The following is a 23,186-nucleotide window of genomic DNA, read 5'->3' on the forward strand; positions in this document are numbered from 1 at the left end:
AAATAAATTAATATCCTCTTATTAGATCAATGGGGAAAATATAGTTCAAGTGAATTCATCAAGTACTATAAATGCCATGGAATTGTAGAAAAATACATATACCACATACTACACAGTAGAATGTAGCAGATAAGAGGAAGAATTAAATCATAGTATATTTTCATGGAGCATGTTAGATGGTAAAAATCATACAATTCCTTTTGCGTTGAATCTGTTAGCACTATTGTTTATTTGAAAAATAGAAGTCCAAATAAAATTTTAGATAATAAGACTCATTTTCAAAATATTTGTGGTTATAAACCAATAGGAATCCATTTAAGAATATTTAGAAGCAAAGTATTTTCTCATGTTCTGAAACAAGATAGGACAAAATTTGATGCAAAAGTTAACAACTCTATTTTTCTTGGTTATTGTTCTGATAAAAAAATGTATAATTTGTTTGATCTCTGCACACATAATGTTTTTTGAAGAGGATATGTGTTATTTAATGAGTATGTAAATGAAGGTGATGAGGAGGACATGTAATATTCATGGCATTATCCTTATGATTATGATGTTGTCAAAGAGGAAGTAGATGATAAGAAGGGAGAGAAAGTGGAGGAAGAACTCAGTGACATGGAAACCTCTAATATCCATAACACACCAAGAGGAAGAGATGATTTACCAAAAATTAGGATAAGAAATGAAATTAGTGAAGCACCAAGGAGGTTAACATGGAAAACTCAACCACTAGTAAGATTTAAAGATTACACATTAATGAATGAAGTAATGAATGTCACAAAACCTCTGAATTTCAAACAAGCTAATGAACATAATGAATGGAGAGATGTAATGAATGAGGAATATGTTTCCATAATGAAAAATGATACTTGAGAATTAACATAATTGCCTGAAAATAAGGTACTCATAGGATCCAAATGGTCATTCAAACACAAATTTAATGTTGATGGAAGTATAGATAAATATAAGGCCAGATTGGTTGCAAAAAGTTACCCACAGAAATAGGTAATTGATTATGAATAAAATTTTGCATCAATAGCTCAATTAAACACAATTGGATTTGTGATTGAATTTGGTACAAAATATAAATGGAAACTACATCAGCTAAATGTTAGATTCTTTTATGAATGGGGAATTACGAGAAGAAGTATATCATGTTCATTAAGAAGGATTCGTAAATGAGGGACAAGAGAACCTTTTTTCAATTTAAAGAATACTTTATATGGATTAGAACATGCATCAAGGTCCTTGCATGTGAAGATTGACTCTTTCTTTCTTCAAAAAGGATTTATGAAAGGAAAGAGTAATCCTAATAGATCAAGTTAGACTAAACATATCTATTATTATGATTTCCCTATATGTTGATAATCTTATTATAATAGGAAATGGTTTATTTAATTAATAAAGATAAAGGAAAATTGTCACAGGTATCTGAATTGAAATACCTTGTTGACTTTCATTACTGCTTAGGTCTAAAAATATGGAGAGAAGATGGTAAGACATTGTTACACATAGAAAATATAAAAGAAAGCTACACAAAATGTTCAAAATGGACTAGCACATAATAGGATCAATACCTTTATAATATAATTCTAAACTATATAGTGATAATTATACAAGAGAGGTGGATGGTACACTGTGTCACCAACTAGTGCGATGTCTAAACTATCTCACTACAACTTGGATAGAAATAACATATTTAGTTAACATCTTGCATTAGTTCATGGCCAAACTTCTCAAAACCCATTGTAAAGTAGTGAAGTGGTTCCCTCCATATTTGAAAGGAACTGTTAACTTTGGTGATTTCCTTGATATTGTAACATCCCTCTTGGTAAGAAAAGAACAAACCAATTATAAGTGTCGTAAGATTTCAAGAAAATGAGAATATTTCTTTTCCTTTTAATGTATTAAACTACTTAGAATCAACTAGTTCCACTATATAGAAGTGATTAAATAGATTATATCCACATTACCATGATTATTTTAAATTTCTATACTCATGAGCTTGTATTGAAATCCCTAGATTCTAGTGCTCCATCTACACAAAAAGTTTAGTTATCATTATGACTCCTAGAACTTTGATATTTTTTTATTTTTTCCTCTTTATCAGACCTCTAGTACTACAAATTACTATATAGTTAGCCTTACTCATATTCTTTAATTTTATCAGTGTTATATCTACATAGTGGACCTCCTTGTCCTTAATGAAAAAAAGGTTTCATTATTAAAACATTTGCATAGTACTTGAACCTTGGCATTCCAGAGATCATAACCTTTGTATCCACTGCATGACCACAATGTGTGTAATAAGTTTAGTAATTGATGTGAATCTCTTCATTCATATTATGATTTATAAGTGCATAGCACAAAACATTTTATTATGGTTCAGTTGTATAGCTTTCTTGTAATATTTCCATCACTTCAATGTATAATATGGTGGTATGTGAATTAACAATATTGTTTCCATCGCTTTATACCTTTCATGTTTAAAATAATTTACTATTGGAAGGATATAGAATATGGTGAGATGTAACTCACACGATTCCATTTGGAAAATACTGACACTTCGACCAACCTTTGGAATAGATTGACGGGTTTTTAGATCCATGGTAGACACTTTCTATTGTTTATATCTACAGATACAATGAATCGAGGTCATTTTTGGAGGTAACCACCTAACCTCATTTCATTGTTCCTATCTCATTTTCCTCTTCCTTTGCTTCAAGGCAACCTTGCAACTTATGGTCTTGGCTCTAACCCTTAAACCACAGTTTTCCTTCTACAACTCCAATATTTCCCTTTTCTTCGAAGTGTTGGGCCTGCAATATTTGAGGAAGGGTTTTGATTGTCGATTTGAAAGTATGGATTATCTCTTACAGGTTATACCCTTGGTTTTATGTCTCCTTTCAGGTTTTGAACTAAAACTCTTGAGTTTCTCTTTCTATTTATTTTTTTATTTTCTGTACAATTATCTTCTTGTGACAAATATAATTACATCTGTCATTTCCCTTGAGAGACTATCATCAGTTTCCAATGGTATGTAAATTAAAATCAACGACACTTAAATATCACCTTTGGTTCTCATGGGCTCGAGGACCTATCAACAACCAACTTTCCTAAGGTAATTCAAATGAAAACCCTAGTTAGGTTTCCACTTTCTTCACCATCAAACATTTTCTTGTTTTGATTGATGTTCTGTTATGTGGCTCATGGGTCGAAAAATTAGGTTATGAGTCCCTATAAGTATTGAGGTAATTTGATGCCCTTTCTTAATATGCCTAACATATTGTAATGGTTATAAATATCCTCTTTGCATGGTAACCTTATTTATCCAAGTTCTTCTCACTTAGTAATTTTGGGTTCTTATAGGTTCGGCTCCCACTCTAAAGAAATAATCTCTTCTTGCACTAACATTGATAATTTATTTTCTTACAGGATTGTTCTTCAACTTTATACCCCTCAAGTTCTTATAATTTATTTTTTTTGTGTTTAGGCTCCTCGACTGTGAGGCGAGGACCATTCCCTAAGGTTTACATTCACCTGTAAATTATTGAGTGCTTTCGGTTCTATGAACTAGTTTGGTTGATCCTTCTTCTCGGTGGGCCTCTAGACCAGTTTTATGAACCATTATTTGATTGTAATTCTTAAACATTGTATTAATATGGAGTTACATTCAATTGGATGAATAGCCCAATTTACGAATATATTCTTGTTCAAACTCACTTGGATTTGGGGTTTATTCTTGTTGCAAATATTTTGACCCTTGATATGTTATATATAGATTTGTTCAAGGGGTTTTTAATATTGTGCTTCTTGCTGGAATATATCACTACAAAGATGATCTGTTGTAGAGTGACATTGATACTCTTATTGATTAGTTTATTCTTTAAATTATTACTGGTTTATTTAATATGTATACAATTAAGGGATTACAGTTTCTAAGTAGAAGTGATGAACACTTTAACACAATAACATGAGATATTAAGAATGGCCATAAAGCACACTTCCTATTTATTTTCTTGTAATTTATTATCTTTTTGTTATAGTTTCTTCTACTAGATTTTATCATATAGAATCTATATGTGGTATCTCATCATTTTAAAGAATTCTTGTACTATTTATGCATTTTTTCTATTATCCAAATTGTTATTTACTCATTTTAGTATTCTTTGGTGTTTATTTCTTTGAGAAAATATTTTACACCTGTATGAAGTATGTATTACATTAACATTAATAATTTATAGTACAGGAACCTTGGCGGGATATGTAATGGGACTTCCCTTGCTACCTTTGACCTAATCTTGAACCTAGGGCTATTACTAGTCAAAGGAAAAGCGTATACTTTATTCACTCCTTTCGATGTAACTAACATGGCTCCTTCCCACTCTTTGTACCTATACACGTATATATGTATATGTAAAGAATAGTTACAAAAACACATTCTTTTTCTTTTTCTTGTAGAGCCTTTCTCAAGCCACATCATTCCTTAACATTTTTCTTATACAGTAAAAGAAACATATAACTCTAGTTAGTATCTTTACTATAAGAAAATGTTTTCATAGTTCTTTCTTATAAAACTATTACCTTTATAGCTTACGATTCTGATAATATTTATAGTCGTTTATCTTACCCATGTTGTAGCCTCCTGTCCGTTCATGCACTTTACTTGTTATAGTTTAGTCCTAACATTTTAGTATTCATCAAACCATAATACCCATATCATGATTTACACATATAATCAAACACTTTTCATTCTATTTCTGAAATCTTATATGTTCATTATTAGCTTAAACTTAATAAAAACTTATTTTTTCTCCTCCATAGAATGTATTAATATTTTTTTCATGGTCCTCCAAACCATAAGTTGATTCTATATCAACCATATACCCGTGCGCTCTACCCCTTCTTTCAGAGAAATAGATTAAGGAATTCTCTATCAAAAAATTTAATTCTCCTGAACCCTCTAAGCGTCATCTTTCTTTCTTTCCTGTGTCCCAACCAATCTTTGTCTCCCACTTGTTTTAAATGGAAAATCATTTTATTTCTCTCCCACAATAACTTTCTAAACAAAACTAGTTTTCATGGAATTTATCTCGGGCCATGGTATTATAACTTTTTATGTTTTTTTGTCTAGTCTCTTCTATTATTACACTTAATGAATTTTCAAAATGGAGAATATTTATTATTTTCTTGTTTATGTCCCTTTCTAGGAATAATTGTTTCCATGACAACTAGGGTTTAGTTCCACCTAGTAGCTCAACACATTGTTAGGATTGTTAATAATACATATAACTTTTCCTTTATCTAGAACAAAATGTGCATATTTTTATATCAAAAATATAAATATTTACAATCATTGTCTTTTCCTAGATTTTAATTTTTCCACTCATAATAAAATGAAATAAAAGTTATTATTAATTTAAATAAGGTTGTGACATCTCCCATCCCCTCAAAGGGACACCATCATTGGTGTTTCCAAATTCCTTCCTTCTTTGGAATAACATGGGGAAATCTTCTCTCATATATTTTCCTAATTCCCAGGTGGCCTCTTCAGGGCTCGAGTGATACCATTTCACCTTGACCTAAGGAATAGTTCTATTTGAAATAGTAGTTTCCCCATGGTCCAAAATCTATAAAGGTTCAACCTATAATTCTCCTTCGAGGTTGACACTTACCACATTCCAATTAATTACATGATTAAGATCACATATTTATTTCTTTAACAAAAAAGCATGAAACAAATTGTGAGTTTTAAGATAAGATGATAAAGCTAATTGAGAGGTTGTTGGACCAACTCTAGCTATTATTTCAAATGGACTGCAATATTAAGGAGCCACCTAGAACAACTCCCAAGTTATAGTGAAATTTTATTTGGCTTCTCTTTAAAGTATACATTCTCCTCTACATAAAACCCTTTAGGAGTTATTTTCATATCACCATAGATCTTCTATCAGTCTTGTGCCTCTTTTAAGTTTTTCTTAATGTTACTTACCATGTGCCTCATTTATTGTACTAGCTGTGGTCCCAATACAAACCTATCCTCTAATATTCCCCAACTCAAGGATACTAGATATTTTCTACCATATAATTCCTCAAAGGTTTCAATGAGGGCTGATAGCCATTGTTGTATGCAAATTCCACAAAGTGTATAATCATCCCATTTAGTATATTGGTTCATGACATACATTTATAACATTTACTCTAGTACTTGATTAACTTTCTTAGTTTTCCCATCCGTTTATGGGTGATAGGAAGTAATGAAATTTAGCTATGTACCCAATTTAGAAATTAATGACTTCCAAAAGTGGATAGTAAACTTTGGGTCTTTGTCTGATAAAACCACCTTGGGTATGCCGCGCAACTTAAAAATTCCCCTCATAAAAATATCATCCACCTATGTATATTTATATGGGGACTACACCAGAATAAAACGAGGAGCCTTTGTTAGCTTATCAAATACCACCATTATGGAATCATGTTTTTTTTTGTGTCTAAGGGAGTCCAGTAATGAAATGAAGGGAGACCACTTCCCATTTCCATTCTGGTATGGGTAAGGTGTGTATTAAACTGATTACGTGTTGACGTTACTTTTTCACTTTCTAACATTCTTTGCATTTGGCAAGGTATTTTTCAATCTCTTTCTTCATGCTAGGCAAGAAAAATTCTATCATCAAAGTAAATTTCCTTCCAATCAAATAATGCCTCCACATTTTAAGGGAATGAATTATTGATTCCAACTTCAAATCATATACTGCATAATTTGTTTCATATTATTTCAATTTCCATGACTTATAAGCCACAACATGCCCTTCCTACATAAGCACACCCCCTAATCCTTCTAGACAAGAATATGTGCACACTTCAGATTTATTTTCTACATATGTTATTTTGAGTAATGGAGCAACTGTAAGAAGATGTTTAAGATTTTAAAATCTCTTTGGACAGTGTCAAGTGTCCATATGAATTTTACTCATTTTTTTCTATAGGGAGGTTATGGGATGTGCCAATTTGGAGAATCATTTTATGAACTTGTGGTAATAACAATTTAACCCCATGAATGATCTTATATCCACCACATAATTTGGTACCTTCCATTCAATAATGGCCTTAACCTTCTCAAGATCCACGATTATTATCACATTGCCGAAATATTGTATATTTTCCTAAATGAAGTCACATTTACTGAAATTTTCATATATATTTTTTCCCTGCAAGATGTGTAGCATTATCTCTAAATGTTGCTTGTGTTCCTCCATGGTCCTTGAGTATATCAATATCTCATCAATAAAAAATAATACATTTTTTTCTAGAAACATGTTGAATATAGCATTCAATAAGCACAGGAAAGTGGTTGGTACATTCATAAGCTTGAATGGTAACACAATGAACTCATAGTGTCCATACCGATTTTTGAACATTGTTTTAGGTATACATTCATCTCTGATCATTAGTTGATGATACCCTAATATAAGATCTATTTAGGAGAACAAAACTACCCCCTTAACTTGATAAAGAAGATCTTCAATATGGGGTAGAGGGAATTTTGTTAATTACTAGTTTATTCAATTGATGATAGTCTATACACAACTTAAACGTTTCAAACTTTTTCTTAATGAATTGGATTCGTGCACCCCATCAAGACACACTCGGCCTGATATACCCGTTTGATACTAATTCTTGTAACTGGATTTTTAATTCCATGAGCTCTAAGACTGTAATTTGGTATGGAGCTTTAAATAATAGTGAAATTATAGTATTATCTCTATGGAAAAATATATCTCTCTCCTAAGGGGCAGTCCTGAATTCTATCTGGAAATACATCTTGAAATTCTTTCACCACTTCGAACTCCTTTAATTTTATTGTTTTATCCTAGAGTTGCTTTTACATTTTAATTGATAAGAGTTGGCACCCTTTTATAGCTACTTTCCTTAACTGTAATGTTGATATTTGACGTAATGGAACAGGTCTAAGAATACCTTTGATAACTTGTGTTTCACTACTCAGACATACAAGTAACTATTTTATCAAGAAAGTTAATTCGTGCTTTATGATCTTCCAACTTGTCTATGCCTATCATGACATCATAAGATCCTATTGGAAATATATTTAAATTAAATGTATTATGTTTCCCATATAATACAATTAGGAAACCCTTAATCCAGCTAGTGACTCTTCTTTTTTCACATGTAGCTAGTTATATCAACTAGGGATTTTATATCTTTTAGCCACTAAATTACATTTTTCTACAATTTTAGGAGATACATAGCTTCAGCTAGCACCAAGATCAATTAATATTGAAATAATTTGGTCATGGATAGTACCTTCTACTTCCCCCATAATGGATTGGTGTTTTCCCTTGTGTTCCTCTAGGGTCACGCTAATGGTAGGCATATATCAAGATGTGTCCTTAATGGTGGAATCCACTTCGACATTTTGAATATGCTACACCAATTTCATATTGTAAGGAAATTTATTAACAAGTGGGGCTCACCACAACCTGAACATTTTAGTGGCTCTTGCTTTTTCCCATTAGGTCCTTGTATTCTTGGATCTGGTTTGGTTCTTCATTTGTGATTTCTGGGAATGTCCATTATTCTTGCTGAAAATATGATTTGGTCCCCCTTTACCACCTTGCTTGGGATTTCCACTCTTTCCCCCCTTACCATTTTGTATTGATCATTATTTATTTTTATTGAGCCAGGATTTCATGTTACTGTTCTTTTATTTGGATTGTTGATAAAAAATCCTTGCATTTCTAATAACTTTGTCCATATTCATAGGATTATCATATTCACTCCTCCCCTTAAAAGATAGTGGAAGATAGCTTAATAACCGCTACATTTTTTATTTTTCTTCCTTTATGTAAGGCACATGACATAAAAAATGCATTAATTTAGTTATCAACTTGTCCATTAACATTTGTCCTAATTTCAAATCATGAAACTCCATTTCCCTATCATTAAAATATCCTTATTCTAGATATTTATGTCTGGATAATAGCTTAAACTCTTCTTAGTTAGTCTCTTTTCCTTCCAAGTTATGAATTGTTCACACCTCTTCCCACCACAAGGATTCTTTCTGTTATAATTGAAAGGTGGCCAACTTTGCTTTCAATTCAGTGGTATAACCATAAACCCAAAAATATCGATTTATGTTTAGCAACTAAGCCTTCGCTGCTTCCTCAGATTCCCCATCAGATGTTGGGGGTCTAATTATTTTAAATTATACATGTAACTCCACTTTAGGTTTCGTTTCAAGCTTCATTTTATTTTTGGATGAGTTGTCTTCCTCTTCTTCAATTCTTCATTTATGTCTTTCCTTTTCTCCCTTTATCACTTTTCGTTTAAGGGTTTCTTTTTTATTTTCACCTTATTTCATTGCCTCCAAAGTTTTGGATATTTTTTTCTCCATTAAATTCCTAATTATTTGTTCTTTCTCTACACTATTTTTTAGTAATCATTTGTGACCAACGCTGAGATTTGATATCTCAAACTTCATATTTTGCATCATCTCTATTGTAGATCTTCTTTTTTATTCAAAAAAGAAATATTAATCAAAATGTTGTAGATATATCATATGGTTATTTCTTTTGTTCTAAGCTTTCCAATGCCTAACACAAAGTTTAAGGAGGCGAGATTGATAATCCTTTATTTCAAATTAATTATCATGTAGTTTTTATGGCGTATTAAACAACATTGTACAAAGGTCACATCACACATAACTATGACATTCCAACATGCATGTGATTTAAAATAAATGAGTCTTGGCGTAAAGAAGAATTCAAACTCCATCAATCAAGCGAGCAAAAACCATAGTTGATTGTTCCTCCCCTTAGCTCCTTTCTCAGAAAACACTTATGGGGGTAGCAAAAGGTGGTAAGGGGTTTTGAGAAAATCATTTCAATCATCAACGTGTGGTCCCTCCTTGCTTTTTAAGCAAGCTAGCTAGCACAGTCATCCTGCCACCTTGGTTTTCCACCTCACCATGTTGTGTCACCCTCTTCTCATCCTGCTCCACTTGTTCATCATTTACTTAATTAGAATTCCTGCTCCCACCTAGTACAAATATTTAAATAAACCCTTTTGAGGTTTTTAGCTCATCAAGTCTCTATTCCTTGTTAGCGTGCAAGCAACCCTTCTACCTAGAGTTCAAGTCATCTTGCAGATGGTACAACCCAACCTCCGCCACTCTTTTTCAATTCCAAGTATTTATACATCAAGGAGTACCTCAATTTTATCATGTTGAATACTGACAAACCTCAAAAGACCACTCGAAATCCTAAAATGTCAAATACCTCAACTCAAGAACCTTCAATGCACACCAAAAGATAAATTCGTGATCCATGATGTTCTCTAGAATTCGTGAAATTTTTCTGAGTGTTGGACCTATTTCCTAGACAACAAAGACCAGTTTGGAATTGTGAATTCTATTTTGTACCATGTTATAGCCCCAAATACCTACCACTTCCATGACTTTGTAACCTGGCTAGTTTATTCGTATGTCTCCTAAAGGAATTATGTGGTATCTTTAAAGGGGAAGTGATCCTTGAGGTTACGATAGATCACATCCATCAAAATTTTTGTATTCCTGAGGTTTTAGACCCAAACCCATTTAATGAAGATTCCCTCTCTATAGATTTTACTTGATTATTATAAAACAATATAATAGCCTTGTTTTCAACAAGCTCACCTCTAGGGACATCCACTCCCCAACCAGTCGAAACATATCCCATAAATGTGTTTTCTCAAGATTCTAAAAAAATCATAGCCTCTATCTTAGTATTACTTTGGGAATATAACACAAGAAAGGTAACTAAATTGGCCCTGGCGTTTCCACGTAATATTCTAAACAACACTGAAATTTTGGATATTCCTCCATATCTGGGCAATTCTATCAATCTTCAATTTGAAAAATTCCATGTTTCTAATCTCTTTAGACAACCCTCTATACTAGTCTATCTCTTCTTGTACACACACATTGACAGGTTTGAGTATTTAGGCATCAATAATTTTCATTCTAAGAACCAAAGAAAGTTAGTGGTTGAGTGGACAGATATAGTTAAAATGAAGCATGAGAATCAAGCTCTCTCTCAATCCTTATCCACTTACATGGAAACTTCTTATACCATCTTGAACAATACATTGCCTCCAACAATTCTACCACAACATAAATATTTGTTGCAACTTAGTAATAATACCAAGGTAGGATATTGGTACTTGTTTGAAGACTTCATGGAAATCAAGTTGTATGGATTTGAAGAAAAACCCTACATGTTACCTATTTTTATGCCTATGAGGATTTTATCCCTCAATAGACAAAGTTTGCATGTTGACTAAGTCCACTTTCTCTCCATGTGTAGAGGGTAAATGTTTAAATTACCAAGTATTGTGGGTCCCTTTATTGTGAATTTTAGACAAGTTATCTCCCAAGTTAAAGAAAAGATGAAGGGTTTCCATCTCGAGTTGGGGGAGATATGGAAATATGATTGATAGCATATCATCTCTGATAGAAGAAAGAGTGTGAGCTCAGCTACATATGCCTATGAGAATAAGCCTAAAATTTCATGGAAAGCAAACCAAGACACCATTCCCATTAGTTTAGAAATGAAGATTGAGACACCTTCAACAAAATAGAAGACCTGAAATAGAAATACTTCTGAGGTGATGGATATAGATGTGGAGGAGGAATCGTCATCCAAAATGGATAAAATTCAACCTAAATGTGAAGAAGAAATTAAAGTAAAATGGACATAAAGCTCCTCTAATCAAATAGGTTTCCATATGAGATTCGTAAATCCTAAGTAGATTACAGCAACAAGCTCTACAAAATTGAGGATATTTATAGGGGTAGAGAGTCCTTCTATTTTAGATGCAATATTAAAGAATTTTAAATTATTTGAAGAAAGAAGTTGAAAGGTGACAGGAGAAATGATGTCCCAGCTGATCAAGCAAGCACCAGTTACATCTTAGACTAGACTGTTCTCAACAATGGACCTTGAGAGAAATTAGCTCAAACTCTCTCTATCGCACCCTAATTCACAAGTGATCCCTATAGGAGGTGAATTTAATATTGTTAATCTATCTGTCAACATCGTTGATGTCCCTCACCATGACAAGGTTAATTTTCATAGGTAGGTAGGCAAGATGCTATACCATGATTTAAGTAAGGCCTCACTGTCAATTAAAAAAGAAGAGAACTCTCTAGAGAAGGATTCTAATAGAATTGAACAAGAAAAGGCATATTCAAGGGCCTTGTATTTGCATAATGAAAGTTTCAAAGAGTTGAATATTAAGTTAGGTGTTGACCCAAAAAATAAGGAATCAATTAAGGCCCTCATTCAAGGAGTTGAAACCAAGGTTCAAAGCTTGAAGCAAAAGCTAAAAATGTCTGTAGCAAAGCATGTACAGGGTTTCGAAGTAGCATTGGTTTAAAATGAAAAATAAGAACTAATGATCTAGCTAACTAATAGGAATAAGGAAATCCTCTCTTTAAAGGAGAAGATTCAAGAGTTGGATCATGTCATTAAAACTCATGTTTGTATTGTGGAAATTCCAAGTGAATCAGATGACCCTTCAGAAAGGCTAAAAAGGTGATGACAGAGCTCAATATTTTGGAGGCTGAAACCAATCAACTCTAGGACCTGTTGACGGTATTGCAAGCATAATTGAGCAATGAAGGAAAATAGGTAAGATCTCTCGAGGTTGAAATTGAGAAAACTTCTAAAAAATATAAAACTAGTTAGGAAGAGATCAAGGATCTAGTGAGTAGATTGAAGATTAGCATGTCCTTGATCGAGGCCAGATAGGTCATCTGGGATGATATAATCCAATAGTTTCATTCCACCTGGGAATATTTTTAGTTTGTTGTGAAAGAGAAAGTTTCCATTACCTCTATTGTTGAAGTGATAATTTCATGCAAGTAGGAAATGTTGAAAGAAGAAAAAAACCAAGAAAATAATTAAGTTTATGAATGATAAATCCACAACAAATTTGCAAGTGATGCACATCATTGATAGGGCTGAAATTATAATGGAAATCACTAGATCCATCGAGAAAAATAACTTGTCTATCCAGACTAAAAGAAAATTGGATGCAATGAGGAGTTCTCTTGCTTCCTTTGTCTCTATATTTGACCAGAGACAAAGAGCTAGATTACCAGGGTGTTGGAACATGGATGGCAGCTTAATGTCATAGGAAGGCCATGAAAAATAACTAAAAACTACAAAATGTAGGATGGATACATCTCTAGAAAAAAAATATGGTGTTAAAAGGAAATACTATGGTCAATTTTCTAGACTTCCAATTGTTATGGATGATGAATACCCTATTTGAAGCTATATCCAATTACACTAAATTGCTATAGCTACAGGTTATGATCAAGAAAATGGTTCAATGTCTAATCCCAAACAAGACTATTTAGGAAATATATGAAAAACTACTTCAGAAAACAACAGTTGGAGCCCAAGATCCAAGTGTTGGTTCCCAACAACCAAGTTCCTCTTCCCATGTGGATACTTAAGCATGTGTTTTTTTATTTTTTCATGATATGTTATTTTTAACCAGAGAGTAGTTATTCAACTAGGGCAACTGGACAACTTAACAGTTGTATTCTCTAAATATTTACTTGTAACTGTTTTGAGGACATGATGTTTTATCTATAAAAGGATATAGAAGAAATCATTCAATGGGTTCAAATTAATGTCTAAAAGGCTGATTCTCAATATTTTTATACATGGAATTTTGAAGATATTAATGAATAAGGTTCAAGTGATTCCAAATATCCGATGCTTGTAGTGCATGTTCTCTTTCTTTCTGATTTCACATTCCCTTGTTCTTCCTTTGAAGCTTGTGTAATGTAGTTGTTGGTTTCCTTTTATATATAGATTTATTAATGCTATGTGAAAAGATAAATATACCTATAATAATTCATATTTGAGGAACCTTAACGAAGCACTTACAATTTCACTATATTGTTTTCTTTCTTTCCATGTTTTCTTTTAAAAGATCAGGTACATGGGATTTTGTTTATCCTTATGCATCCAATCTAATATTTAATGAAGTTCTTCTCAACACATCACAACTTCAATTAAATTCTTTAATCATAGATATGTAGGCCATTTGAAAATTCTTTGTTAATTCTCCTAAGAGTTACATTGTGTTTTATTTAAATATTTAGTCTCTGAAGAGAAATATGAACAACATCCATCAATATTCTTTTAATTTGAACAAAATGTGAAAACCTATGAAGAAAGTGAATGGATATCATAGGCATTGACCTCTTCTTAGCTAAGGGGTTGTCTCTAGGAGCTACAACATCTTTTGGAACCATTATCATGGAGTGTATATAAATGTTTTCTTAGCATTTCTTTGAATTGGTGACCAAAGAAAATGTGGGCCAAGATAAATCACCAAGGAGAGTGAAACATCAATAATATTGGCTTTTAAGAGGCCCCATTCCCATTCTGATAGTTCCTACCAAAATATTCCAGTTGTGTCTGATCTAAAAAAAAATATGAAAAGAATTTGGAGAGAAAAGTCCCTCAAAACCCTAGGTCATACCGTATTTTCTTCACAAGCTTCACCGTCTAGCTCTCAAAAGGCCAAACCAAATATACTTGGAAGTACATCAAAGACTCTATAATTTTTAGAGAAAGACTTACCTAAACCAACATTCCTTTTCTCTAAACCCAAATCAGAAGAGAAAATACGTGAGTCATGTAATTTTTCTTTCCTTGTCTTCTCAGAAGTAGAGGAGATTAAAGACATTCTCACACTAGCCACATATCGATTTTTTCTAAGTGTTTCTTACCCTCTCACAACAATTACAACTCCTTTCTCCATATTTGTTTCCCAAATTGTAAATATTCCTCCACCTTGATTATAAAACAAGGCCATACCAGGGTTTTTACTAAATCGTTATGACTCTTTAAATTTGTCACAACCAATGAATCCCATACCACATGATTACCTAAATCTATTACCTCATTTTACGGAAAAAAGATGAAATAACATCCCAAAACATGTGGAAACGTTTTGGGTGTTTTCAAGAACCTAAATATGGACCACCTTGATGTAGTAATGAGGTTTTTTGTACAATATCTAGATGGGTAAGCTAGGAAACGATTTAAAACCCTCCTTGCTAACTTAATCAATGCATTGGAAGAGTTAGAAAATGTTTTCATGTGAAAATGTGGAGACAATAAAGGTCATGGGTATTCCCTAACTGATTTTAATGGCATCAAGAAAAGGGGTAATGAATATGTTATTGAATTTATCAAGCGATTTAATAAAATTTATAATAGCTTGCTAGAAGAGTTGAAACCTCCACTAGTAACCACCAAGGTAATCTTCGTTGGGAATTCGATTATGACTTTAGGTTCACTCTAAGGGAAAAAAAGTCACCTAGCCTTGATTAAATCTAGACCAATGCATTAGAGGTGGAAGATAATATAGCTACAATAGGGAAACTAAAAATAAATTCCAAACATGTTAATAAAAGAAAGCGGAAAGAAGAATTCGACCCTTCAAACCAGCAGAGAGGCATGCAAGATCAAAAACTTGATGAGATCACTAAAGTCATCAAAAATATTTCAAATAAGTTAGTAAAGCTATAACTCAAAAATAACATACCTCCAAGACAAATCTAAGAAGGTCCAAATATAAATTTCAATCCCCAACTTAGGAGGCCCCCTTTGCAAATCCTCTAAAGAGAGAGAAAAGATCAACAAGATCAAATTCAACCACCCCTATATGTAACCAACACTCCCATACCTATCTAGTTTCACCAGCTTTCTAGGGTAAACATGAGAGGAAGAACTACTATGACATGACCTGACCTCCTAGGTTCCATCAAGGAAGTGGGGTCAACCACAAAAGATAAACTAATTTCCAATAAAATTCTACAGGGTTACAGGTTAGTTAAAGGCTGAGTAACCATCCCAGGTGGTCAAAACCTAAGCTAGCCACCATTTTCTCTATCCTGGGTTCCCAACCACACCCAAATCGATCCCTCCATGTGGTTGGAAGCCTTCAACCGCATGCACAAGCCTGCATCCATGCAGATAAAACCCACTTTTCCTAGTTAGGAGCATGCGGTCTCGAGATCTGAGCCTAGATTCCAGGTCAACCTCCATACCACTACCCAGAACTTCCTATAACTTCCTAGAATCACAAATGGCATGATAAAAATGCTAGAAATACAAACTTGAAGGAAGAACTTGACCTAGATTTCCTAGAACATAACATGAATTTCATCAAACATATTTCAAATAAGGTACATGTCATAAATGCATATCTGATCATCAAAGTACGGGATTCATCTGAGAATAACTGAGAAGGCCCTATCTCATCTCCACATAGCTGCAATACTATGTATTTTTTCATACATTCATGACTGATCAATAGCTAAATAATTCATGACAAGAGCCATAAAACATATACATCATATAAACAACATATAACTGGAAAATAACCAACATATAAATCATGGAAACTCAACCATAATATCACCAACATATTGCTAATAAATATACATGAATATCAATAGAGGAATATCCCTTATTAACATAGGAAAATACCAACCAAGTCAGGGACTTCCACATACCACCCGACCATAGATTGGGCTAAACCAAATCTCTCTTTTAGTCAAGCACCCATGAGCCATATTCCAAACATGAATTTGGTATCTCATGGAATAAACCAAACAAAACCAAACTAGGGCTTCCGAAGGCCAAATCACCTCAACCCTTAACCCTCAACCTGTGATAGAACCTCATGGTTAGGCATCACTAACACCAACCAGAATGGTCTCTACGCAAGGTTTCTAGGGCTCCAGAGCATTTGTACCAACCACGGCTCCAAGAACTAATAACTCAACCCAAAGCCTTCCAAAGATGTAGACCATTTGTCCAATCCGACTACCAGACTATTAAATCAACCCAAGCTGTTCCAAGACTCCACATCGTTTGTTTCAACCAATGGCTTGAGGAACTACTAACTCAACCCACAACCATAAGGAACCTAAGTACCAATTAGAAACAACAAGTGGAAAACCCATAATCCCATGATTATCAAGAAAATGGGAAGGACTATATAAAACAACTGCCAATCTAGGAAATCCTCCAAGCTAATGACAAATCATAACTAGATAATGACATGCATATACCATGCATCCATAAATCACCAAGGAAATCACACATGAAATCTATTACCTACAAAGCAATCTAGTTGTAGTTGTTGATCCACCAGTTCCATTATGATTTCCTTCTTTCCTCTACCTTCTTTCTCCAAATCCAATGAAAACTTGAGTGCTCCAAGCATGCTCTAATAGTTGTCTTAAGTGTGCAAGAGTATGAGAGAGAGAATAGAGAGAGGGCTCCACCATAGAACTCTCAAAATATAGCTAGCCAAATTATCAACTAACAAAACACTGTGAAGTGCTCATGAGAATCCCTTTTATTATTTAGGCATCTATTTTCTTCCATTTCCTCTATTTTTCCTTCAATTTCCTCCTCATGTGAATATGTGACCTTTCATCTCCCTTTTCTCCTATTTTCCATTATTTTCATAAATAAATGCCAATAAATTCCACTTTGCCTTTGCAAATCTCTATAGACATTTATTAATCACCAATGATCCCCATCACTAAGTTTTAGCCAACATTTATCTTGGAATACGTGTCCCATGACCTTGGTTTTATTTTTTTATTTACATAGGAAATTAACCAGGGTTGTTACAAACCCCACCCCCTTGGGGAAAACCATCCTCGATGTTCAATGAAACTTATAAAATAGTAAACATATGCTTCCTATGGAGCTGTATAACATAACTTGATACAACATTTACATCATGTCATATTTTTGAAGACATAACCAACATATCATGTGATGAGCCTAGGTATTGCAGCAAGAATGCTACAACTCCCAGGGCTACCAGATTTACTTATCAACCTGGGGTTCGTACAAACTTGGAGGTGACTGTGCTATATACACATGTAGAAGTGAAGGTACTACCTATTGTCACTGCTCATCTGGCAAGAGACCCCAGGGGTTCCAAGCCAGACTTCTATAGGGTAAGTAGAAGCTTGATTTTGATGGAAGGAGAGAAAAACTAGTCTAGGGGAGAGCTATTCTACTGCAAAAATGAAGAAAGAAATCATGTAATGCTAATTACCCATGTTGCAGAATTAGAAACATAAAAAATTAGACTAAGGGTTAAGCAATGGAAACTAGGCTAGGTGTGTGTCTAAGGGGAAGAATGGTAGGAAATCAAAATGGTGAAAAGAGGACCTAATGAGCAACAGTGCATGAGGACTGTTGGATCATGCGGGTGGAAGGCAAATGGATGGATGAGATCAGGTTGCAGGAGGGTACGTAGGTAGATGGGTGAACAGGGTTAACTAACAGGCTAGATAGCTGAGATTATATCGCAGAGGCAGTCAGTAGATGGACAACGAAGATCGACCAAGCCAGTTGGTGATCAGGTGAAGCGACAACTATTAGATCAGGAGATAGATCGATGGCGGAGATGAAAGCACTCAAAGGCACGTGCAAAAATGGGGGAGCAGGTTTAGAGGGCGGTAAGTAGTATATCGGGAACCCTCAAAGATCTAAGAAGTTTTGTAGAATTTCACAGGGAAACCGCCCATATCGTGTGCCCTCGGCTGGATAATGGTCGGCCAGAAATCCACAAGATGTTGTGTGATGGTCATCGGTTTTGGCAAGGCAGATCTACAATGGAGATTTGACTGAGTTGCTCGGTGAGCGAGTGCGCAATAACTGTTGGATCTAACAAGGAAGATCGAAGGTGGAGATTTAAAGGGCAAAAATTCAAATGCAAAAAGGAATTTGAGCAGTGATTGGCAAGTTTTGTTGTGTAAAGCGATTTACTGGAAAAACCCATTTAAACATGAATCTAATAGCTTCTGCTTAGGCTTTTCACGATGAAGGAGAATGACATGGGAATGTGAGTGAGGTCTGATGATAGAAAGAGAGTGAAGGGGTAGATGCCATTAAAGGGACAAAGCAATCTAAAATGAACCAAGTAACAATATGACGATCGACGTGACTACATTAAATGACAATCTCCATATGAAAACAAAAACCCTATGTTTTTGGGGTTGTTGCAGGGTTTCTTCCTCACATCATGGTCCCAAAGGGAGGAGGTGAGGCTGAGACACCTATGAGCAACCTTGTGGATATTTTCTTTGCTACTAGACTAGTTGAAAGCATAAATAAAGCAAACTGACACATGACTAATCTGTTATGCACTACTGTAATGAGGCTACAACTATTCAAGCAAATGAACAAAAAACAGGAAGCTGCTTAAGTACATGAACAGGAAAGCCATAAATCTGTGTTGAACCACTATAACAAAAATGCATATATTTAACCAAATGAACAATCAAATGATGCATCTATGCTACTGCTGTAATGGAAATGAACTGTTGCAGTAAATGAATAGAAAGCAGGAATCTATGCTAGAATACAATACAAGAAAGAGGATCTTTGGTTGCTAGGGTCGGGCCCTAACCCAAGAGCTTCAACCCTCTGAGTTAACTTAGTGTTGGATCAAATCAAAACTCATCTTCATTATTAATCAAAACTTGTATTACATCAAAATTGTTACAAGTCTGCAACTGGACAAAAAGTCTGAATACTTGCTAACTGACTGACTGGTGACTGACTAGCTATTGGCTGGATGGCTAAAAAAACTAAGATCCTAAGCCTCTCTATTTATACATCCGAAGTCTCAACGACTTCCCTCAAAATTAGGGAGGTACAACTCCCAACTTAATGGTAACTTGTCCTTTCACTTTCACCAGCTCGGTTGCCTTCTAGTAGGGAGGCTACTTGTACTTCTGCTTGCCTGGTTGTCTTTTATTACTCTTGATTTGGCTGTGTGTACTTTTAGCTGATGGAGGGATATTCAAATGGATGGGAAGCAAGTGAGGAGGATTTAATTCCTGTAATTCCTCTCCCTTGTCTCGTCTGAGTTTTTACCAAGGTATTTTACTATAGTTCCTTGCTTTACCTTTTATCCCTACATTTCCCTTGCTTTTATCCTTTATTCCTACATTACATGCACATTAGACCATGAAGCAAAATATCCAACTCTAACTCATTTCATAAGAAAAATATAATCAAAAGTATGTAATAAGTTGTGAGAATAGTTGGTTTGACTAAGCTAGGAGGTGAATTAAGGCCAATTAAGGCCCATATAATTACTCAATGATGAGACTCATCATCACCCCCCTACTGAAAGTGTTTCTCATCCTATGAGCAAATCAGTGGCATTGGTAACCTCTCTGAAATATCATGCTTCTACTGTGGTGTTTTCTTCTTCTTTATAGTAGCCTGCTTTCCTTTCTATTGGGTTGTGTTATATTCTTTCCACGTAGTTAACAGGGGGTTTGAAGGGCACCTGTAACCCCACTTTATGGGGTCCGGGGTAGTGCCCCGGAAAATTTTGGTTTTGGACCCTATGTTAGGTTGGGCGGACCCACCTATGGTTTTGTGCATGATTTTCGCACATGTTTTTTCGACGCGATGGTTTTCGGTCCATGGTATTGGACGTGATGGTTTTTGGTCCATGGTATTGGACGCGATGGTTTTCGGTCCATGGTATTGGATGCTTTGGCATGTATAAATATGTATTGTAACATTGAAAGGAACATAATTTAGAATTTGTATGCAGGTAATTTCTGTACGAGGTTAAAACCTACACTTTCTCCTTCTTCCCACTAATATTCTTTGATCTTTAAGCTATGTGGCAGTGGTTTCCATCTCCTTTAACAGGCATGTATATTATCATTTCTTTAGCAGCCTAAACATATCCTCATAATTAGTGTTTTAATATGAAATTGCAGCCATTTTTCTCTGAGGTAAGGAGCATAATATTTAGCTGGAATTCTATACTGGATGGCCTTTGAGGAGAGGCTAGCTATACATGCTAGCTAGTTTTTCTGTTCTTCCCCTTTTGTTTCAATGCCTTCTGCCTCTCTATTTTTTCTTGATTTCTTATTTTTGTTGTTCTTTCTCATCTCCATCAGTTTCTTGCTTCGTTCCTCCTCTATTTCAGCATCATCCTCCTTGTGTTCTTCTTCATCATGTCCCTCTATATTAGTTTCTTCCTTGTCCATCTCATCCCCATCTAGCTCTGTATCTTCTTTTTCTTGTTTTTCCTCCTCCTTACTGACAGAAGGACTAACACCATAGATGAAGGTTTTGATGTCATCCTCTACTGGTAAGTCATTGAATACTGTCCATGTTATAGGGATCTTTGGGTTTTTAAGGGCATCCTCAATGAGGATTCTGATCAACCCGTGGTGAAATAACTATTAGGAATTTCCTATCTTTTCTTTGCCGCTGGAGTCCATGAGTGATTGCATCAAGAAATAGGGTATGCTGAGTCTTTGGTGAGCTGGTGTTTCTACCCCAAATATTAATTCTTCAAGCATTCTAAAATGGTAGCCATAAACAACATTGTATCTACCCTCACATGAGATATACTTGATGAGCATCTTGCTTGTGAGGCTTGAGGAGGAAATAAGCAAATTCTTTGAGAAAAGAACATAGTTTCCTATGTATGCAATCCACTATCTTTCTAGAGGAAACTAGCCACCTTTTTACTTAAAAACCAACTACCTCTTAACCTTTAAAACTTTTGATCAAATGATGCCTATGAGTGAGTGAGAAGGATACTTACTTGTGGCCTTAATGCCACGCTGCAGTGGTCAAAGATAAGAGGTGTTGCTGATGGTAATTCTTCTTCACTCTGATGTTTCTTGATGGTGTCCGTGACTGTAGATTTGATGCTACTGAATGGATAGAGGGAGTAGGAGTGTGTGTAAAGGTAGGGATGATGGTAATGGATGAGGTGAGGGGTCCCTGTAGAAAACACAATTTTTACTTGAATTAGAGCAATGAAGTGAAAAACAATGGAATTTATGGAGGGATGCATGGTAAGGAGTGGAGGAGATGAACATATGTGAGGCAAGGCCCCCTTTGGATCTTCTCTTTGCTCCTTTCTTGTCTTTTTCACCCACCTATAAATAGCAATTATGTTTTCTTTTTTTTTCCTTTTCAACCCATTTACTGCCTCATGGAGGTTTTCAATCAATGAGCCAATCTGAGGCGCCTCAAAGGAGGTTTTCACCTTAGATTTTTTTTATTTTTTCTACCCTACCCTACTTGAAAAACAAAATAACTTTCAAGTATAAGAATACTTCCAATGGAGCCAGGTGTACATCAAGATGACAACGAAGATGACGTGGAGGCTTGAAATGTAAGCTTTGACATGTACCTGGATTTCAGAGATTAGATGATTTGATTTTGAAAGGATCAAGCATGTTTGAGAAAGAGAGTGATGTTGCAACTTAGTGACTGTCTGGAACCATATTTGAATGTAGTTGTGATATCCCTGGTCTGCTTGTTGATTTGGATCATCTTGGATGTCTTCTTCTTTCATGACCTTCAAATCTTCCTCTTTTTGCTAAGCAATCTCTTGGACATAATGAGGATTTGATGGTAACCATGAGGGAGATTTCTCAATATCTAATTTTGTTGTCTACTCTTCATCAAATGTCGCCGATGGTTCTTTGACCTGCTCTTTTGAATCTTCTTCTTTTGTTTGTTGTCCTTCAATGATATTAGGAGCATCGCTTTTTTGCAATACTCTTCCTGATCTATGGTGAATACTACTGACCTCAAGAGGAGATATTTGGAAGTGTTGTATCTCAGCATTGTAAGTGGGCTAAGCTACTTCAATGTGTGGGTTTGGAAATGGTGGTATAGGTAGTTGAGTGGGAGTGTATATTTGAGATGGATGTGGATGGGGTTGTGGTTGTGGTGGAGGTGAATGGTAAGGATAGCATGGAGTTTGATATGGAGGATATTGAGGAAAATACTGAGGATATTGAGGATATTGTGGATGTTGTGGATGGCTCCCATAAGTTCCTTTCCAATCTTGTTGGAAAGATTGGTTTTGGGGTTGTGATGGCCAATGTTGCCAAGGAAATGGTGTGTCCCGACTACTTGGAGGTGGATGTGTATAAGCTTGAAATTCTGAATTAGGCTCTTGCATCATATCAAGTTGAATAAGCTACCATGGTCCTCTTGGAGCTACATAACATTGTTGCATTGGCAATGGACTTGGTCCATTGTCCTCCTGGTGAACGTTCTTCAACC

Source organism: Pinus tabuliformis, chromosome 5_1 (genome assembly GCF_031772625.1).
Source record: "Pinus tabuliformis cultivar Carrire ecotype Pingquan chromosome 5_1, CPIR1, whole genome shotgun sequence".
In the NCBI taxonomy this organism is placed as follows: Eukaryota; Viridiplantae; Streptophyta; class Pinopsida; order Pinales; family Pinaceae; genus Pinus; species Pinus tabuliformis.